The 22,160-nt window shown below is 42.1% G+C and overlaps 1 protein-coding gene across 8 annotated transcripts in view; it reads left to right on the top strand.

Moving 5' to 3' along the window:
- WIPF1 (WAS/WASL interacting protein family member 1) overlaps nt 1-22,160 on the top strand; it is a 49,620-nt gene that overhangs the window by 10,596 nt on the left and 16,864 nt on the right. For 2 of the 8 annotated variants that reach the window (XM_085228376.1, XM_085228371.1), the window contains exon 2: nt 8,798-8,969. The exons of 2 other annotated variants lie outside the window; for them this stretch is intronic. The gene's annotated coding sequence lies outside the window, so the exon portion shown is untranslated. Of the gene's footprint in view, nt 1-5,623; nt 5,691-8,797; nt 8,970-22,160 lie in introns of all 8 variants that reach the window. 4 more of the 8 variants (XM_085228370.1, XM_085228374.1, XM_085228375.1 and 1 more) reach the window with 3 other exon arrangements.

The raw sequence follows: 22,160 nt of genomic DNA on the forward strand, positions 1-22,160 counted from the left end.
ATCATGAGGCTCCTGATGTGGAAAATACCGCCCATGGGAAAAATGTAAAAAATGGACTCAAGTTCCTGCTCATGAGGACTTATTTAAAAAAACAAACAACCAAACAAAGAAATGGGCACGAGCTTTGGGTAGGATGCTGCTACTGTAACATGGTGTGCAGATCTTTACTCCACTTAAATAATGCCAGTAAGTACTCCTGTATTAGCCTGCAACTTGTCAGCTCCCTTTCTATTTTGTAGATAATCACAAATTTTCAGTGCTTCTATTATGAACATTCGAATGTAAAGGAGGAAATAAAGTAGATGAAAGTAGTAGACCTCTTTCAAAAATGAATCTAGTTGCTTGGATTTCATAATTGCATGTGTTGAACAGATGATGGAGAAAAAAAGGGTTTTGATTTACAACTAAAAATAATAGGCAAAATCCCCCTAAAAATCAAATGATAAGAACTCAGAATTTAATGGCAATTTTTTGCAAAATGTGTGTGTGTGTGTGTGTGTGTGTGTGTGTGTGTGTGTGTGTGTGTGTGTGTACATGCACAAATGCTGATGGGAAGTTGAGTATGAAGTATTACTCAATTTAACTGTGGTTTTTAAAACAGTATTTTCTACTGAAAGAACCAAGTATATAAAAACTCTTCATCATATGGTTCATACCTGAAGCTTCATAAACTTCGCAATTCATGCTAATAGCTAAAGACAAATTGCTCAATAATAAATATATTATCACCATTATAATGCTCATATATTGAGAGAGATAGTTAGACCGTAGGCATGCCTCTGGTGAGGTGTTCTGGAAAAATGGCTAGGCGGCTTTTACTGGACAAGAATCGTTGAAAATACTCTTTGAAAAGACAGCAAATGTTTTCTGTTTGTGTGTCTGTTGTGTAATCTCATTCTTTGATCAAGTGCAAGGGAAACCATGTCTCAAGGTTATTGTGTAAAAAGGCTACAAACTGAGAAATGAGGTATTATGTAAAGTCGAGTATTAGAAGCAGCCAGCAGTATAATGTTCCTTTTCATAGAAGTTTGCTTGTTTGTTTTTGTTCCTGTGAACAAACTAATTCTTTGATTTCTCTGTAGTGATATGAAGAAACTTCTACAAAATAATTATCTTCTTACAATGTGTCTTGTGATTGCTTTATCCTAATTAAGGAAGCAGAGTAGGACTCTTCCTCAGGAGTCCATTAATATCAGTACTGCCAGGAGTAGTGGGGGCTGGACAAGCAAATCACTTTGAGAGCATGGTTTGTCAATTCAGGAGTTCTCACTCAAGTCAAGAAATTAGTAGGCATTTCTAGGGTATTGTTTTCTTACTGATGGCTTTTATTTACATAGCTGTCTTCTGAAAGGATAACCTGTGGCAAGCAAGGGCAATAGCTGAATACATAACATCTCTCACACACAGCTCTTAGTTTTGTGTAGACTTGAGAACAAGAGAAAAAATAATCTAGACTTTCTCAGATTCCCCTTCAAAATTGCTAATATATCAATGTAGGGAAGTATTGTTCTTCGCTAGTTAATTATGTGGCAATGGCATTTTAATACGTAAAATGACAGCTAAAATCAGATTTTGGGTGTGAGAAGAGGGAATCTTTTCTAAGATTATTCCTTATGGCAGTGGGCAAAGAACAGAGAATCCACTTAAAAAGTAAATGCTTAAAGAAAAGTAGAATAATTTCTAATTGCGCTACTAGTTTGCTTGCCTTTGCATCTGTTGTCTAGGTGTAATGGTCATTAAAAACCCAATAGCCTAGCAGCTTGGAAACTTTTTAAAGATTACATTGGAAGAATTTTTTCCTCTATTCTGAAGAAGGGAATTTCTTTATTTTGTCCCAGAGTTTGTTGTTTCTGGTTTTAGACAGGATGGGAGCAGTGTGAGAAGCCTTCATTTTCCCCACAGACGGCTATGGAGAAGGAGGGAGGTTTTGGCTGTAAGACTTTGTTCATGTCCTAGATGAAGGGCAAGATGGAGTCCTGGTAAGATTCCTCCATCATTGTTACCTCCAAGGAGTGTGTTAATATTCCATAGTTCTGAAGAGGCATAGTGGGCACCATTAAATATTTACATCTCTTTGCGAAGTCACGCTGATGCCACCAGGATAGCGAGCTCTATATCACACATGCTCTAATTCACCCCAAACACCCACTGTTTACTAATCTTCAGCCCCCATCTGTGCTGATAATGAGGAAGAGGAAATGGAAACAGCAGGGACTACATGCTACTGAGAAGTCCCAGTTTCCATGCCTGGTTATAATTCTTTCAACAAACTCTTGCTGACTGTGCTCCTGCTTTGAAGTTTGAACACCTCTGTGTTACTGCTGAGCTCTTGTGATTTGGCAAGCAGATTTGGGATTTTTGTAGTTGTTTTAGCAGCTCTGTATGACTGTGTACTCTTGTGCTCACAGGTGTTACGCCCGCTCGAGGTCAGGAGCAGAACAGATTGTATTGCCCGGTCACTGGGATGCTAATAGCTTGTATTTGCTGGTGACAGGTACCAGATGGAAAACATTATTCACAGTATTCACTCATGTGTGTGTGTGTGTGTGTGTGTGTGTGTGTGTGTACAGATATGGCCATATCAGTGAGAGAGGTGAGATTCTATATAACAAATAGTGCCCATTTTTGTAAGGCCAGTGATGTGCATGAGTTTGAATTGTGGCGTTCAGCATGCTCCATTAGTATCACCTGGACAAGAATCATCAAATGTGTTGAGATGTAGCTATGCATGTTTCTAATTTAAGCCCAAAACCTCAGAGCCAATGGTTGCTTTCTAAACCCCATAGCCGGCACGGGACAGTAAATTATCTATGTAAAAGGCCCTACAGCCACAGCCATTAACATCCTGGTGTAGTTCATCTGTCAGACCACTGTGCAACTTATTATTGCAGCTGGGGTGGTCCTCTTTGGTAAATCAAACACTGTTTGATTCCATCACAAGTGATGGTGAATCAATTTAGAGCCTTAAAAACAACTTTAGCCATGTTATGGGCAATGTCATGGGCACATTTCATTGGTCACCCAGGTGCACGAAAGGAAGGGGTTCGGGTGGGCTTTCCTCTCAGAAGATAAAGTGATTTTGTCTTGCATGTACGTGAAGTGTGATCCGGTGTCAGTTTCAAGCAGTTGGCTTACCACCTAATATAGCTACCAAAAATCCCAGAGGAGCTACAGTCCTCCAAAAGGTGCCAGTCAACAGATTCCTCATCTATGACAAGGACAGGGAAATAAATGGCTGATGAATAGAGGACTTTAGATGCCTCCCTTCCTGTTGCAGTGTTCTGCAGTCAGAGCTGACAGATCCCTTGGTCTTCCTGGTGGCCCAGGCACCGAGAAGTTTACCAGAACAGGCCTTGTGGGGGCTGTGTTGGCTTCGTGAATCCCCCAGGTGTCACACACCTGCTATGTGCAACCCCAGTGAAGACCATGGAGCCGCACTGAGGTGTGCTGGCTGGGGTGACACCCTTGAAGGACACTTTGGGCATGGCTTAAGAAGGAGATGGCTAGGAGTTTCTCACTGAGAAAATGCATTCCATGCATCTTGAACAATGTGGAGAAGGAGTATATATGTGGTATCTGGGGGAGTATAGAACTCCATTTCCCCCATCGGAGGCTGCAAGCACTGCTCTGGCATGGTGTAGCGTATGTCATGATCCTCATGCAGCGTTAACATGTTAAAAGTGATTTTGTAAACATAGCCCCTTGAAAAAAGGAGCAATAAACTCTCTTGTCAGTGACAACTGTTAGCCCAGGAGCTGCTGGGTGAGCAGCTGAAGACGAGTACAATGAAGCAGTGTGTTGTGAACAAACACAGCGACTTCCTGAACTCTTCAACTTCCCTTCTGTGCCTCTGAAGCCTAGGGTCCAGCATATAATAGCTCTGAGTGCTGAGTGCCAGAAAGTGTGTAAGCTGCATGCATCTCACAGTGCTCTCAAGTGTCTTCCAGTGTAAATAATACCCTAATGTCCCTTTGGCCAGTTGGCCCAAAGTTGTAAGTCGGGGCAGAGCAGGTGCATCTGTGGGCACGTTTGTACATGCACTCAGACTGCAACTACAGGATCTCAGAGCTGCATGCACAAGTAGGCTTCTGTGTGCCCAAAAAGTGTCACATGGAGCACCTGTCTCATGGAGTAGTCCTTCTTTCACTTGTGTATTTCCTTTTGTGGGGGTTTCCCCTGCATATCTGCATTTAAAATACGTGTCATTTATTAGGCAGATGTGATTTGTGCAATATGTAGCTGCAGTAGGTCCTTAAATTTGAGGTGCTTGTACTGGAAAACATTGCTATGCTAGACAGATATTCTCCTTTCTGGAGTTTGTCCCTCCAGGTTCATCTGTATCTTCTATGGTATCTGCCAGCTTGTAGGGAATTTGGATTGTCAATGGTTGTTGTAGCACAAGTGCAGATCTTGGCAGCCTGTGAAGTCCCACTGCATGTTACTGTCTCTTTGCCGCAGCTTGCTTCTCTCACCTCTCTGTGGGGAGGAGGATTCCTGCAAGCCATTCCCTCATTTTCCATTAGAACTAGACACGTTAACCACAAATAGAAGGAATCGGAGCTCATTTGACTTGTTTGGTTGAAGCAAGAAGCCTGTGGGGAGTGGGCCAGGAGGTGACCCCTGGTTGGTGTTACTGGAGGCTACTCACAACAACCAGGTCTTCATCTGGTGCAGTTGAATTTAGAAGATGACATTTTCAGTGGAAATCTCGTCGTGTACTTAGAAATTGTGTAAAATGCACCAAACAGAATGCGCAGAAATATCCTGTGTTGGTTTGCTCTGGGCTTCTCTGTGTAAGCTGTGGGTTTCTGTTGTAGCCTGGTACCATTGCAGCCAGCTTTGTGCCAGCAGTTGTTCCCTGCTGACTGACAGTGATGATTCTAGGGATTAAAAAAGAAAAATCAAAAAGTCTTAATGTCTGAAGGCTAGACAGTTCCTTGATCTGCTTCATCTGCTAAAATACCAGCTATTGACTAACTCTGTAAATGTACTCATCTGATCCATGAGTTTACCACCCTTTCATGACCTATGTTCAGGTCCATTTGTCCTCTCCTTAGATGACAGTGTGTGGATACATACTGCTGAGAAGAGAATCTTTGCTCTTCCAAAGTCATAAACCCTTTCCCATAGGACTTAAACTCCTATGAAAATTGTTTGCGGTGTTCTAATGAAAAATATTTCTAAAAATTTACACTAACTGCACTATTCCAAGTAGATACATCAATACTTTACCCATTTGATAGTCTGGTAAATGAATGCCTTGGACTAAAATTTCCCATGCATTCAGTGTAATTACATTCTCCACTGTTGCATTTTTTTCTTCTTTAAAAAGAGAGAGGTGGGAGTTGAACATATTGTAGTAGAATCACATTTAGGATTTGGTATTAATACACAAAAGTAGTACAAAAAGGGCCATTGAGTCGTGTAGTGACTCAGAAGGAAACGGAGGAGGGCCCTTTCTGCGTATATAGAAATGTCAGTGGTTCAACACTGACATGTCATGGGAGCAGAAGTCTTTTAAACATGCTGTAAGAGACAGCTTCTTCATTGGGTTTTAAAAAGTAAATGAAGCAAGTCTAGCAAGGTGCGGTGAGGATGCATAGGGTCATGTGCTTCTCTACAGGAAACGAGATCGAAGCGACTGGGGAAGTTCAGAGCTCCGTGACCTCCATCAAATTCAAATAGCACAGGTTAGTCTTTTTAAAATGCCTTTTAACCATCCTAAGGAGGGGGTCCATGTGTGGATTTTCACTGTTTTGGTGGAGTGAGGCGCTAAGAAGCGCTTAGCAAGGCACTTGTGTTAGCAGCTGGCAGGCAAGGTGGACTTTGCCACAGGGGCTTACACAGGCAAAAATAGGAAGAAGGTTTTCTGTGAGTTTGTGAGAAGCTGGGAGCCTGCCTTGATATTTGATGGTGACATGGAACTGAATCTTGGTAGAAATACAAAGAATATCTTTGGCTTTTCAAAGTTTTTGATGTAATCAACAGATGACTGGTTGTTTCATTTATTCTCTAACAGGTTAATACTTTTCATTATTGCAGGAACTTTGGTCATTTTGGCTGGTACTGAGTTTATAGCTGTTCTATTTGATATTATTGATGTATTCGCTTTTTTAAAGCTTTTTCTCATTCTTTGTGATATCTGTTGAGGGGGTCTATCTCAGCCCTGCTGTGCTGGAAGCTTTTTGGCCTGGGAGCCCCTTGTGTTGGGCAGGAAATAGCATGGTGCTGCAGCACTTGGAACTCTCATGGCAAGCATATTTGGAGGGTTGTACATTTTGTATCCCCATGTAAAAATGTATTCATTATTTTTAAATATTACTAAAAAAAAGTTATTAATTAAAATTGCTGAACATGAAGTTGAAGTGAAAGTTAAAAAGAAATTAAACTTACTGATGACAAAATACCGAGTATTTTAGCAGTATTTCTCAGGGTTTGAAATAAACTTTGCAGTGAAGGTTTAGCTAAATTTACTACACAGCTCTCCATCTCTATCATGCTAGTGGGGGAGATCCCTGGAAATGAATGAAAGAAGGAAATCTTTCCTCCTATGCATATGAACTTCAGCAAAAACGTGGTCTTCATCCCATGAGGCTGGTTAGGCCAGGTGGTGCCTGGCTTTCATGGGCAGTGTAGCAATGATAGTAAGATGGGATGAGCCCCTTGGGGTTGAGTCCCACAAGTGAGAACCCCCATCCAGCCCGGTGCAGGTGCACGTGCTCCTGGCAGAGTGTGGGGGTGGAGGAAGTGGCACAGGATGTGCACGTAGCCCACATCAGGACAAGGATGCTCTTACTTGGAAATTGCAGAGCCTAGTGTCTGGGCAGCCTCGTGGAGCTTACTGTTAAGTTTTGAGCTTTAGAGTTTTGCAAGCAGCAGTCTCTGGCCTTTGCTGGGCCTCTCTGTTTCTGCAAATCTAGCATGATTTGTAAGGAGTGCCACAGTTCTGTCCCAAAGCGATCTTTCTGCTCTATTAAGATTTCTAATCTTCAGCTTTGTATTTACTAAGAATGTAATTTAAAACCAATTTAATAAAATCCCACTGCAGACGTTTTAATTTCAACCTAATCCTGCTTTATAGTGGCTCATCTCGTACAGATTAGGAGTTGTTTTAAACTACATACAATGGCTTGTAAATAATATATTTGACCTTCCACACTGTGGTTCATACTAGGTATTTGAAATACAATTCAAAAGTAGACTGGTACACTTTTCTAAATAAAGAAGCCCTCAGCTTCATGCCTTGTACCAAGAGCAAGCCCAGCCAGGACTACAAGAGGGGAAAAGGGCATGGGAGAGGGGGCTCCTGATGGGCCCCTGCACCAGCCTGTGTTAAGAAAATCAGGGCAAGAGTGTGTTTTTCCCAAACAAATTAAAAAGGAAATCTGCAAAAAGAGAAGAGGGAATAAGGAATACAGACTAAACAAAAGGAAGTAAATATGGGTTGGAATGGGAGAGAAGGAAACCTAAAGAAGAAAGTAGTAAAAAAAATGGAACCAGATGGGGACAAGTTCTGTTCTCGGGAAAATAAAACTGCTCTTTCACTGTAGTTCAGAAGAAAGGAGGAATGGGTGGGTGGTGTGTGTGTGTGTGTGTGTGTGTTCATAACATCTATGGAAGAAACATTCCTCTTTCTGTATGTTGTTTTTTTAATGATTTATTTTGGTTTCTTTCCCTTGGGCAGTATTAGTATAAAACTTAGTAGTTCTGAGATAGTTGATTTCATCTAACTAAAGCTTTAAAGTTCCCTTAAATCTGCAAATAAATGGTACAAACAGCACTCATGATGCCACTTTAATCACCAGCCAGCTTTGCTCGCCATCAGCTGGCAGACTGCAGTGCGCTGTTGGCTTTGTGTCCATTGTACACGTGGGCCCACAGCACTGCGTTGTCCTTTTCTGCAGAGGGGAAAGTATGAGTTAAGGTGTACAGTGCCAGCTCATGCAAACCCAAACTGTAATGGCAGCTTTTAGTAGGCTCCCCATGTGGGTTTTATTTCACCACACTGTGTAGGCATGAGTTTCAAACCACTGAGGAATTGGAGTCTGGAGACTTTGATCTCTAAATGTAAGTAAATCAATAAAATGCTGAGCAGTTACTGTTCTTACACTTTCCTTTAAACTGACTCGGTTGTTTTGCTGTTTATTACTAAGTACCTTAGATGGACAAGAGTGTCTTTTGCTACAGCATAGTTTGCAGTACATTCCACAAACATCTTGCTGGCCGTCCCCTTCCCTCCCCCTCACTTGAATGGAAGTTCTGCAAATCATTTCTGTAGTTAGCTGTTAAAACCATCCTGAGGTTGAAGGAGGTTGCTTTTACTTTATTTAGCTGATTTGTTTCAGCTTTTGCATGTGTTTTTTTTCTAGCTTAAACTGTAGAAACCTCTTCCTTACAATGTTGGTTGACAAATGCACCTATTTTAAGAGGAGCGGTAGATAACTCCAGTCTTCCCACCATATCCATCCACATACGTTTTTAGGCTGTCCTGCTTTCATTCCACTATTTATAGTGGCTTTTACAGTGCTCTGTTGAAGTCAAGGCAATGGTTTCAAATTTGTTTGAAAACAAATTGGGCTTTTTTGTCTCAGGAACTGATCCTGAGAGCACAGTCAGTGTATTTTCCTTTTATTTTACTCTTTAGATGGAGTCAGCTTCGTCTCTAGACACTGCCAGCTCTCACACAGAGTTTATACCTACACAGGGAAATGCCCAGCAGAAATATACTCAGGCTTCATGGTCTCCACCATTTGCAATTAATAATGTTATGGGTGTTTGTTTCTTTTCTTCCTTGCAGGAATGTACAGTCTGGGAAATGTTCCTGTGATCTAATTAGCTTCAGCAGGTGCATTCTGGAAGTGAATTTGTCAGGTCTCGTGTTCTGCTGTTCTGCCCAAGCATCTCTCCAGCTTCTGAGGAGGTACAGAGCCCTGGGATCTGAGTGAGAAGGAGCAGGGAAGTGTTACTGTGTGAGTAGTAGTGTGGGAAACAGGTCTCCAGCATGTGTATTCTCCAGGCTGTGAAATGCCTGTAACAGTCAGAAGGCATAGAACTATCTCATAAGTACTATTAAAAGTGTCTGCTTAGAATGTGGTAGTTGCAAAATTTCATTCTTTGCAAAAGTCGTTTTTTTTTTTTTTTTTTCATGGTAAACTGGCAATGCTAGTTTACTGATGTGATCCCACGTGGCACACCTTTCCTAATGTCAGATTGAAGTGCCTTAGGTTATTCCAATTTTCCACCAAATCCACAAGCTTTTAACACATCTGGTGCTTTTTGTTGATTCAGTGGCACAGGGCTAACAGTGGAAGGTTTTAAGGCTTCACAGGTGGGACTGCTAATGGGTGATATGGCTTGCTCAGGCACTGTGAATCTGTAGTTGAAATGCATTGCATTTAAAATCTGCACAGTGAAGACTGGGATGGGATACTGGGTGGGACACTGGGAAAAATTTCACTAGCCCCACAGCTAACAAAGTGTAGAATAGATGACCGAAGGATATTGCAGAATTTCTATCACTGGAGATTTTTAAGAAGAAGAGAAACAAATACCTATCAGGAGTGGTACTGTGGTTCAGAGGAAGAGGAGGGATATATGTTTCCTCTTCCAGCCTATACTTCAGTCTCCTTGTTGGCTAACTTTATATTTTGCTCGTTATTGATGAAAGCTGGTTAGTTATTTTCAAGACAGTGAACATTGAATCATATGCATGATGCAATATATTCCATGTTCCACTTTCCAGGGAAGACAAGTGTCATGCTGCTCCTGAGTTTCTAAAGATTTTGCTCTTTTCGTTGTAGCAGCACTAGCTAAAGTAAGTTTCTTGTGTACTGTGAGGGAGTATAGAGTTACCACTAGCAGCTGATGAGGTCTGCTCCTGGTGTGAAAGGGAGATGAAAGAAACCTGGAAAGCCAGGCTGTGCTGCTTTCTCGAGTGAAAGACAGAGAACAGCTCGTTTTTATCATCGATCTCAAAACTCTGGTACTAATGGTGAACTTCACTTTCACGCTGGCTGTGTAAAACCAGATTAATCAGTGTTGATCAAAATTTCCTAGTGTCAAGTCTTGATGGATCAGGGCTAACCTGAAACAGCACTTGGCTGCAGACTTGGCTCACATAACAGGCACCTTGACAGATATGGAAGAAAATGGTGATCCTTGCAAAATCACTTGTTTGAGGATTGCCAGTCATCAAGACTGCAGTTGACGAGAGAATGTAGGCTTTATGAGAGTAATAATGTCTTATGACCTGATAAAACCAACACAAAGCTTCCTTCCAGCTGTTGAGATTTGATCCAGATTCAAAAGCTTGCAGAGTTTCTACATATGAGTTCTGGAAAAGCCTTTTTTTTGCTAGAAGCTTATAGCCTCAGATTTTCAGTGATTCTTAACTCTACATTTAATTGCTAATTCCGGTCTTGGAAACGAGATGTTAGGAGTATTATTTAAGTGTGCCGTGTGCTAAACTTAGTCTCCAAACTCACTTAAGCCTGGTTTGGTTTTGCCCCGCATAGCTGACCAAACCATTCAGACAAATTGAACAGAGTTTCAGCTATGTTTTAAAGGATTCAGCAAGTGTGCTGCTAACTTTAGCTAGGGTTTAACTGGGACAGCCACTCTTGTTAAAAGAAATTAAAGGGGAAATTGGCTGCCAACCCCAAATACCTGGTATGTCAGGGCAGCTGCCCTGTGCAGACTGCAGACCAGCCTGAAGTTTTTTCCTCTGAGCTTTTGGTAGATTGGCATAAATGAAGATGAATTTGAACAGTCACATGGAGTAAGAGGACCTGCCAATTAAGTATGTGCTAAAAAGGAAATGCAATTATTGAATGGATAGTATGTGGCTTTTGTTGGTTTTGTGGGGGTATTTTTTTACAGGTGTGGTATGCCAAAAATACCTTTACTAGCCCTGAACTATTACTTTTTATACAGAAAAAACACCTGCATTCTGAATACCTTGAGGAGTTTGGCTAAATCTGCTCTCTTGCATGGAGGCAAATTATCTCCAAAATCGGCTGTTCCTTGGGCACCCTGTGTGGGGAGGATATATGCACAGTCAGCTAGATGTGATCCTGCAAGTGATGTTACTGTAGTGTGATGCATTGCCTTGGAGCACCTTGCTGTATGAGAACATTTGGTTGTTGAAAGTCCTGGAAAATGGATGGAGTATAAATAAGTAAAATAAAATGCAGATAGCAGAATGAAATTACTTTTGTTTAACTGTCAGTGACTCAGTCAGAGACTCTGCTTTAACGTGAGGGATCTACCAGCTTTGGAGTGTGGCTTGAGCCATGGCACTGGGTGCAGGACAGCCAGGGTTGCCACAGCACATGGTCTGGTCGCGCAGTTTCCTTTTGAGAAGGAGGCTGTAGAACATGCTCCCTCTTTGTTTAGGGGAAGATTGGCTAGCGGTTGCTGTTAATCCATGGAAGATGTTGGCCTGCCTTCTTTTTTTTTTTTTTTTTTTCCCCATCAGAACCCATGCCATTAATATTCACTCTTTCCAACTTCTTTTTGCTCACTAGCTGAGTAAGTACTTGCCATCTGCAGCTGTAAAAGGTTGTTTCCGAAGTGAAATAAATTGGAGCAAAGACTTCTATAATCAGAGACACGGAGGAAAGGAGGAAGGTGTTTTTTCACTTTGTTGTCCTTGGTTGATTTGGGATTGACTTGTGCCAGACTTTAAACAAGTCCCCTCTACAGGACATTGGGACACCTTACTTATTCCCATCTGCGTCCTCCCGCTTCCAGTGGCACTTGCTCATATAAAGTCCCTCCCAATACTGGATAGTGATAGATTTGGGCAGTCAGTGGGATAGCTTTGTGCTGGGAACATGTGGTAACTTTGCATTTGTCTCTATTACTTTCATTTTCCAAGAACACGTTATTGAATACTGCAGTAGACCAACACAAAAATAGAGGATTTAATCCCTCTCTCAGTAGAACAGGGAACCTAAATTCATAGACTGAGAAGTCTTTAATATAATGTTAGAATTGCTCTGAGCTTAAAAGAACCACGGACTGATACAAAACAGAACTTATACTTTGTCATCTATTAGATAATTGCCAAAATAAGTAAAGAAGCATATGTCATAAATAAAGTCTTCAGAAACTGTACTTAGTTATGGAGCTTTTAACTGGACAATGAAAATGTTTGAATAAGTATGGACAGCTTAACTGTGCGCCCTGGCTGTGTGTGTTTAAATTGGCATGATCCACTGCAGATGTGTCCTGTGAGTACCCAGGTGCATATGTGCAAATTTCATAACCCCGACATCAGTTGAAGTGCCAGGGGTAAACACTGAATCCGCTGTTTGAGTGTTATCGCACCTCATGGGGCTTTATTTCATGCAGTCAAGTCCTGCTGCAAGAGTAGACCGGCTCAGATGTGTGTAAAAACAGCTTTACAAGGCTGTTTTGAGTTTTGTTATAGCTGCACTCTAGAAAGTGAGTTAAAAGGTAGTTGTGGTTGGTCGGTGTTCCGATCTCCACTTAGCTTATGGTGGTATAAATGCAAAGAATTACTTGTATTGCTTGGATTTTGCTCTTTGCATTTTGGCAGCTTGTTTGTAAAATAACTGAAACATCTCTTTGCTGTGCCTTCCTTTTTCCAAGCAACTCTCAGTGTCTTTTTTTGCCAAAAGACAGCATTGGAAATATTTAACAGAAAAATTAATTCTTGTATTACTCAGGATGTTTTCCAGATTTGACCAAATGGAAATTGTTGGAGATAGGAACAGGAGTGCCACGCCTACATAAGTATGTAGCATACATACAGGCTTAGACACTGAAGGCTACAGTCTCTCATGACATATGGAAAGGCATTCTGTGCACTGTGGGTTGGTTTTTATTGCTTCACACAGACCCAAACCAAACCAAACAGAGACCTGCCTTTCCACCAGTCCTTCCCTGAATGGCAGTCTGAAAGAGCAGCCCAGAGCTGCAGGCTTCATGCCTGGTGATCTCCATTAGCACCGCTCCTCCCATTCCAGCTCCCTCATGTGGTTTCAGTCCATGACGCTGATCTGGAGCTCACCCTGTGCTGGCTGAACAGTCAGCGTGTCTCGTGTACTTCTTGCTTTTGTTCCTCCATCCAGGATGCCCTGTGCACTGGTGATGACCTGCAGGATGGTCACCAAACCCCTTATTCTCTTTGGAGCTGGTCTTCGCAAGAAGCCTACGTAGAGCAAGGGATCCTTTGCAGGCATTCTGCATGTATTTCCAATTTGGTAGCAGTTCATTTTGTCCTGCAACCAGTCTGGAGGCAGGGAAGTGCTGGCCAGCTCTGACCAAGCCATGTGATGGGATCAGCATTGCAGGGGAAGAGAGTTCCTCGTCTTGCTGCCAGTAGGCTGATTTATTCTCAGAGCCTGAGCCAGCAGTCCATGTAATTTATCATACATATCAACTTTAGTCCTTTTGGATGCTACCTTTCTCTGGTTAAAGGCTCTGTAGGTCTGTGGTGAAACCATAGCTATTCCTATCAGCTGAGGGAGAGCTGATAGATCTTTATAAAAAGTTAGATCTTTAAAATCAACCTTTTCTTGATGTAGCAATGAAAGCAGTAGATTAACACAGTTAATATGGGTATGTTATAAAATTTGCTGTTTTTTAATAGAGAAAAAGATGGTCTGATTTAGTAGCATTTATACATAATACAAAGAATCAGGCAATATGGAGATAATGGCAACCTTAAATCTACTTTATTTAGTGGCTGTTTGGTCTATTCATTTTGTACAGGCCATATAAATGTAGTTTTTGAGTTTTCTTACTGTCCAATATTTTAATAGCAATAATTTATTGCTTCCTTTATCTGCAGACTAGGATATTCCTCTAGTCGCAGGAGAAGTTTTTTGCTGGCTTCCAACCAGGCAAGTAATCAGTGCAGAGCCATAGCACTTTGAACTTGTTTTTAAGTGGGTTAAAATGAGACAGCATTTTGCTGGTACTGGCAAGATATTAGATGATCATGTGAATTCACACCTGAAATAGTGTTTCCAATAACACTGTTGCTTTTCTTTTTGTTTTTCAAATGTATCCTTTTCAAACAAAAACCAGGTAGGGTAGGATATTGAGAACTCGTATGAGTCTCTTATCCTCAATTCACCTTGGACTCTGGGGTTTGTTTTGTTTTTGTTGGGCAGAGCTTTTAAAGCTCTGTAGATCCCTCTGGAAAGATGATCACCTCTTGGCCTTGGTATCTGGGTAGGTTGGGTTGAGCTACAGCTGGCTCCGGCATGCAGAAGAGGTAACTGGGAGGGGCACAGGGGGCTGCTTGCTAAAGCAGACTCTGTTTGTTTCAAATTACTTTTTGCTTCTACTTTTACCTCATCTTAGTATTTCCATTCTGATTTTAAAATCCCTTCCACAGATTTGTTTTTGTATTGCCGAGAACCTTTTAATATCATTACTGAAACCATAGCAGGCCATCTGAAAGCTTTCTGAGACTTAACACAAAATACGCAGCAGGCCAAACCTCAGAGGGCAAAGGCCCTCTTCCAAGCCAGCGAGAACGGATGCTGAGAGCTGCTTTGATGGCTTGTGCAAATGGACAGTTTGTCATCCAACTCCCTGCATGTGCACATACCCAGTGTACATTGCACAGCTTCAGAATGCTTCAGGCTTTAAAAGTGATATTTGTTTTTAATAATTGGATGTTCGTTATTGCATAAATCATGTAAGAAAAAAGTTTCCTTTCATAGCTATTCTCAGAGTAGGGTCTATAATATAACACCAATCGTAGTAAATACTTACAACACTTAAGTATTCCAAGAAATGATATTCCTTTGTATATATTCATTTATACCTTAATAAGCTGAAAAACTGTTTTTTACTTTGCTTTATTCTCAAACTTTCATCAATCCCTTTGGGAATTAGAAAATAATTGCCTAGTAACAGGAGTCTACCATAAAAAGGAAACTAAACCTAAACTTTTCATGGTCATATTATTAAAATAAGCATTTATATGGCTGATCAGATGCTATTTTGCAGCTTTTTGCAGTCAGACAAAGTTTGCAAGCATGGGATGTAAGTTAAATGCACAATGACTTCTCATTTAGTATCAAGTCAGTCTGTAAGGTTGTTCTGTTTAGTTCTGTGCTGTGGTCCTTCCCACCCCAGCCTTATGTATCCACAAGATGGTGTTGTGGGAACCAGCACCACCAACCTTGACTACTGAGTACAACATTCCTCAAATGCATTCTTTACGTGCAAATATGATTCATGACCTCACAAGTGATCCCAAGCTACAGTGCAAAGCCTTGCATGGCAGAGAAAGTCAGGAGATTTCTTGGGGTGTGTTCTTAATTGTTAAGTCTGGTCATCCCAAATAGTTCAAACACTTTCAGCAAAGTGGTAAGGCACAATAGGTCTCATCCAGCCCCCTCTGAAAACTGGCCTGAGCCTTTCCATTAACTCATGAGACTAAAATCAGACTCTCCATCTCCACCCATTTTAGAGAAGACTTGAAGTCTCAGTGCTTTGCAGCTTCAAATCATCCAAAATTAACTCTCAGGATGGAAAATATTTTTTTTCTTTTTAATTAAAATCTCTACCAGACCTAGTCGCAAAACTGATTTATGGGGCTGGCTACACTGAACAGAGGCTTTTACTGACGGTAATCTGGCTCTGAGGCGGTACTCGTTTCTCTGAGCTGTCTGTGGCTGAGTGGGCTGCCTTACATTACGCAGATCTGGAGCTGTGTTTTGCTTTGTTTTTCCCACACTCTGGACAGATCAGTCTTTGATTGCTCCTCTAAGGACAGGTATTCGAGTTACCTTCTAATTCATGTCGACACCTGGATTGTAAAAACTCTAATGCAGCCTGGCTTGTGTGGTTGTCTTTCCCTGCTGACTGTCCTAGCCACTTAGTGTTTTGTTTGGGCTTTTGATGTGAAATCTAAACTAATCACACTGTAGTTTTTCAGCATTCTTTTAGGAATATTGCAATATTTATGTAGAGTGGGATTGGAAAACAGTGTTTTAAATTCATTCCATGTGTCTGGCCCTGATGTGGCTCAGATATTTCCCCTTTAGAGGGAGTCGCCACTTTAATATTATTTTATAGATGCTGGCTTTATTAGACCAGTCACAGTTCACTGCAGGTTTAGTAAGAATTAGCTGATCGTGATAAAGAAAACACTTTATATTAAAAAACCCTATTGGAAAACTAAAGCCAATTGAATTCTAGACTTAGGCCTATGGAGGAGTAATGCAGTGTGAGATCCTTGATCTTTTCCTGTGTGCCTTTGTTTATAGTAAAATCCTTTCTACCATTGCTGCCTGTCCTCCTGGGGGTCAGAAGAAGATGGTGATTGAGGACAGCTCAGTAACAGCCCTGTTGCTACTGTTCCCTGGGCATGGCAGAGAATGCAGCAGAGGTCCTGGAGCTCCTGCCACATAATCTACGCCTCCAGACAGGAGTCTTTTAACCCAGCCTTGGGGCTGACAGGTGGAGAAGCCCCTCACCTTGCAGATACCACTGCACAATGGACCTGTGGCACCCTGGTGTGCAACCACAGTCAGCAGAAGTCCTCCGGCAGCATCCCAGAGCTCACTTACCAAATTTGGTTCCTCTCACTTATTTCCGTGCTGGCTGAAAGTTGCAACAGCTCAGACTAACTCCTAATTCCCAATACTTTTTGGCCTGTTATACTACAAAACAGTGGAGAGAAGAGGAAAAAATGTCTTCCAGGCTTCTGTCACTTTGATTCAAATGGTAGAATTTCCTTCTTGCTTCACAAAGCAAACAAGTGGTCAGATGTGCAGCATCCTAAAAAAAAAAACAGAGAAAGAGCCCTATATGTTTTGTGTACTTGGGTTTACTCTCTGTGTTGTATGTATTTGGGTTGAAAGTCAAAATCCAAGGAAGCCAGTGGGGGGGGAAAAAAAGAAGTTATTTTCCCTATGCTAATAAGGTTGGAAAGCTGAGCAATACAGTGTGGTGGGGATATGTCCACAAGTTTGATGCTGGCAGAAGTCATCCTATTCTTCAAGTGGATAACTTAGTGTAGTGCTCTTTTTTCGAGTTAGAGTTAATTGAAGTTGGAGGCAATCCTGAAAAGCCTTAACTTCTGAGCCAGACTGTTCACCCTACCAGCAGCTCCTTGTGCCGAAAGCCACTAACGTTTCTGGGAGAAGGCTGTGTGGCACAGTGTATGTGCTGTTGAGCATCCTCTGACACTACGTGAGCACTTCCATAGTAACGAGGCATTGGAAAAAGCAGCCCCAGCAGAGAGAAGTTCTTAGACTGTGTATTAGGAACAGCATTTTATGAACACAGCATGCACAAGGAGAAACGGATAAGGAAGTAGGATGGAGAAAGACATCAGATCCTTGTTCCCCTCTGTTATGTTGTGCCCAGGTGGACAGTGTATCCCTATAGCCTCTAGAGCACCAAAACAAGCTTCCTTTTCTTTAGGACTGTGTGTTGAGGCTTACTTACCTCAACCCTGGGTGAATCCCACATTTGCTGTGTTGGGCAGTGTGCCTAGGATAATAGAATCTTTTGCATTGTTTCAAACATTTGTGCTGGCCAGAAGCTGTTCTGGATGATAGACGATTGAATGTTGTAGACAACTGTGCTCTGGACAGCTGAAGTAAGGGCTCAGATACCAGCAGCTTGGTCCTTAGACATCGCTTTTGCCTAGGAGGGAAGTTGTTTGCTGCTGGGCATTTCTTTATCAAGTGTCTGGGGGAAAAGGCTTTTCTTCCATTGGGAGGGAGTGAGCTGCATGGTCATAGATGGTGTCTCACAGGCACCAGGGCTGGGATATGCCCCATAATTGGAAACGTCCTGTCTGCATCTGCTCCACCTCCTGCTGGGGATGGCACCTGGGCTCCTTGTGGATCAGCAATGAGCTGATGGTAGAAACCATCTCCCAGAGTCCCAGCAGGCAAAAATATTTCTTTAAGTAGTGGCTGAAAGAAGTTCCAGCAGCATGGGCTAGGTGGAAGTGACTGCTATTTTAAGAGAGGTATTTTCTGCTATGGTGTATTTGCTCTTAAGTTGTCATCTTTTCTCAAGTCAATATCCAAACACTTTAAATGTTCAAAAGATTTTTTTTTTCTTCCAAGTAGCAACTGTAGCAGTGATCAGGGCAGTCCTCCACAGCTCGCCACTGCCAGCGATCTTCCATATATCTTGAAAAATATGTCACTGAGAAGAAAAAAACTTCTTAAAATACTTGGATTAAAACAACATTCTGACACCACAGTGGCCTAGTTCTTAGCTGTAATTTTCCATGGATGCAACCCTGCTGGCTCTTTGAAGCAGGACTCCTGGGTGACAGAGGAGGCCTGCTGCACTCAGCTTGCCATGGCCAACAAGCACACGAGGCTGCTCTTGGCATCCCATGGCTGTGCACTGGCATTTGTCCCTGTCAAAAAGGACTTTCTGGAGATGGAATCTCTGCAGAATTTCCCTGGGCCTCATGCATGTAGAGTCATTTCTCTTGTCAGTTTCTCTTTAGACTGTCCAGTTCTCTGCAAGTGGTTGTGAGGGTGAAATGTTGGTGCATCCTCTCCTACCTCAGCTTCCTCTGGGCAGGGTGAGAAAACCGACCTTCTCCCATCCTGTAGGCCTGTAACCCCTGCACCAAAAGCAGTGTAGTTTCAGTGAAAACCACACCTAAAAGAGCAGTTAAAGGACCCAGAAACACTGAGAGGGGCATTTTAGATGTCACTTGTCTTCTTTATCCCAGTTAAGAGGATGAAGACCTAGTTCTGCTAGAGCTGAGTGTAGGGTGGGTACAAAGCATTCCAACAGTGTCTCCGTTACATCTATATGGGGCTTCTTCAGCACCTGTCAGAAGCTTTGCCAAATTTCTGCGTGTGTGAGTGACAGGCCAGGGAGGCTCTAAATACTCCTCCTCCACCATCTAGGGGAATTCCTCTGCGGTCTGTTCAGGTAGCTTCACACTGCAATGAATTATTTGTTCGTGTCAAACCTTTTAGGGGGGGTTAAAACCAACTATATATTTATGCATATTTACAAGTTTCTATTTGTATAGAAACCAAGCTCTTGCTTTAATAAAAAGAGAGAAGAACGTGCCATGTTTTTCAGGTGGCAGTTACTGACATGGTGTGTGCAGGGTGGGTACCTTTGGCATCCCCTGAAGCTCTCCTTATACTCATCCCTACTCTTGCACTCCTGCTGCACAGGACTGCAGCGTGGGATGTGTGTGCTCCCAGTGTCAGGCCCACCAAGGGCCAGGGGAGCAGCAAGGGATGTGGGCGAATCAAAACAACTCAATAGTTGTGTATTCTGTTAGACAATAGTTCATAAAGAAAATATTTTTGCCTGTGTGGAGCTGATTTTTTTTTTCCCCCTTGGAAAAACAGTTGTTTTTATACCATTTCCCAACTATTTTGTCATGTGGTTAGTTTGCTGTCCTTTCTGTGCTGAGAGCTACCTTAGCAAAATGCTTGGTGATCAAACCTGATTTTCTCATTTTCACATTCAATTTTTTTTTCTTCTGTAAGTGGAAGCAATACATTTTGAAAGAACCACATCAATACTGTTTTGGATTTTGAACCCTTTTGCACAGAGGGACAATCAGCATTTAATTGGTGACTGTATATTTTTCCCCCTTGAGTTCTATCGTTTCTGTTTTATTTCTGCAGTTGTTTGTTCCTTCCTCTTTTTCTGCTTGGAAATTAATCATGCAGGAAGCGATTAACCGCAGCGAGCTGTCTGTCTGCCTGTGACTCAGTGCGTGCGAGGGGTGCCTGGACCGCCTCGAAATGGCTGACTGCAGGCGAGCCCTGCAGCTGCAGCCCAGTTGCTTGCGCTGTGCATCCCACGTGAAATGTCCCTCATTGGTGCTTGTCACACTCATAGGAGATTTGTGAGGTACTAAATTGAACGCGAAATGCCCAGAACTTGTGTTTTGGTGTAGTACCTCTTTTACATGTGGGTTGCTTGGCAGGGCAAGGGCTCTTTGCCGAATGTGACATACACTGTTTCTCTCCTGAGCTTTGGGGTTTTTTTTTGGATGCAGTTAGTTCTTATCAAAATATGTTGCGTATCATAACGTGCTCCATCTTTGGAGCCCAGAGGCTGGCATTTTGGCGATAGCTACCTTAATTCTTGTTGCTGCAGTACTGGGATTTAAGCCTAATATTTACTGATGTTAATGGACTCTACTGACTAGAAAATGAGCAAGAACATGTGTACCAGGTTTCAAAGTTCTGATGCTCCCTCCAACTTTCTTTTGAAATGAGTTCTTTTTCAATACCCTGTGACACTGGTTGATACAAACAGCTCTGTTGTTAGCAGACTCAGTAGGTAAAATTTATCAGCTACTATTGCATGTATTTTATGGTGTCAGCTGTTAGCAATTGGAGTTACTGTCTGTTCCTTAAAATAGGCTCTTTAACACTGATTGAGTGTAAATAATGAATCCTGAGTCCATTACTGACACATGAGACAAAAGTCAAAGCTTCCCTCTAGCTGCAGAGTTGCACTTAGCATCCTTGGACTCCTCTGTGCTTCGTGCAAAGCAGTGGTGAACGAAGCAGCGGCAGGACTTGAGTCCAGTGCTACACTGTGCACAGTTGAGTTAGAGCTTCAAAAGCAGCAGGTGCTATTTGTTGCTGCATTTTGAATTTCTGATGCTCTTTTTTTTTTCTCAGCAGCAGGAGCATATTTGAGGAGGGGCAAAAGTAGGAGTGAGGTGGTGTTGTGTTGAACATACATAGAACCATAGAATACCCCGAGTTGGATGGGGCCTATAAGGATCATTGTGGTTTAAACTAAAATTTGTCAGACTGGCGTGTCTTACTGACTGTGTAATGGATGTGTTATACTTGAGCATGAGCATGCGGATTTCTGACTAATGCCTTGTTATCTTTGTTCTGATGGCTCCTAAGGGAAGTATATGCTCTAGGGTGTAACAGAAGCCTAGGAATTGTGTTTCCTACTTGGGTACAGGAAAGCTGTCCTTTCAGTAGACTCAGGAATGTTTCTAATGAAGCCCAATATTTCCATGCATTTCCACACTGCACTTCTAAACAAGCAGGTAGGAATATCACATGCGCTCAGTGTGTGACCCTGTGTGGAGTCATCTAAAAGGCCTATTCCAGGACTGTATAATTAATACCTTACGTTTAATTACCGCTTTTAGTTTGATTTGCCCACTAAAAATTACTCTAAATTGTCACATCCATTGCAGCAGATCTTTTCCAAGAAAATATCACTGAAAATATCACAGCTTAAGAGCAAGAGCAATGCGTGTAAACAATTTGAGGCCAGTACTGCCAAAGTTTGACCTGTCTCAGAAACTTGTCTTATGCCTGCAAAATGCCTTTTGCCAGCCCTCCTAGCAGCTGAATCATGGGCTAAAGGGTTTGTTCAGCAGCAGCTGGACAATAAGCTGGCCAGCATGCAGCTGCACGTCTGGCTTCCACCCATTCTGCTGATAAAGCCCTTTGGTACCAGAAGTGCTAGCTGGTAGGCAGCTGGCACTGCAGACACAGTGAGAGGCATCCTTCTCAATAGGACAGGAGTGGAAACTAGATACGTATTAGGGTAGATCTATAGATACAAGGGCTGCTCTGAAAGTAATGCTTCCTATTTTATTGTGTTGGCCCATGATGTCAGGCAAAAGTAGATGGTATGGTAGTAGAGGTTGAACTTTCCCACCAGTATCCCATTACATGATATTGTCATGTGACAGATGGCAGCGGAAGGGCAGTCTGACAGAATGATGTCTGACATGGAAGTGCATATGGAGCAAAGGTGTGGAACTGAATTCCTCCATGCAGAAAAAATGGCACCCACTGACATTCATTGATGTTTGCTGAATGCTTCTGGTGACCAGCCAGTGGATATGAGCACAGTGAGGCAGTGGGCGGTGCATTTCAGCAGTGGTGACTGCAAGGTGAAAGATGAGCCATGTTCTGAATGGCTATGCACATTTTTATGAGCACAGCATGCAGTCTCTTGTTCATTGCTGGCAAAAAGGCACAGTTGATGGTGGTGACTATGTTGAAAAATAGTATTTTGTAGCAGAGAACAAGCTCTATCAAAGAGTGTTATTGTGCTCTTTGTATCTGTTGTAGTTTCCATGGCTCTGAATAGGAGGCATTACTTTCAGATTGATTGCTTGTGTATTTATGTATCTATGTGTATCTATACACATACATATCTATACAACTACA

This window comes from Meleagris gallopavo, chromosome 7 (genome assembly GCF_905368555.1).
Source record: "Meleagris gallopavo chromosome 7, MGAL_WU_HG_1.1, whole genome shotgun sequence".
NCBI lineage: Eukaryota > Metazoa > Chordata > Aves > Galliformes > Phasianidae > Meleagris > Meleagris gallopavo.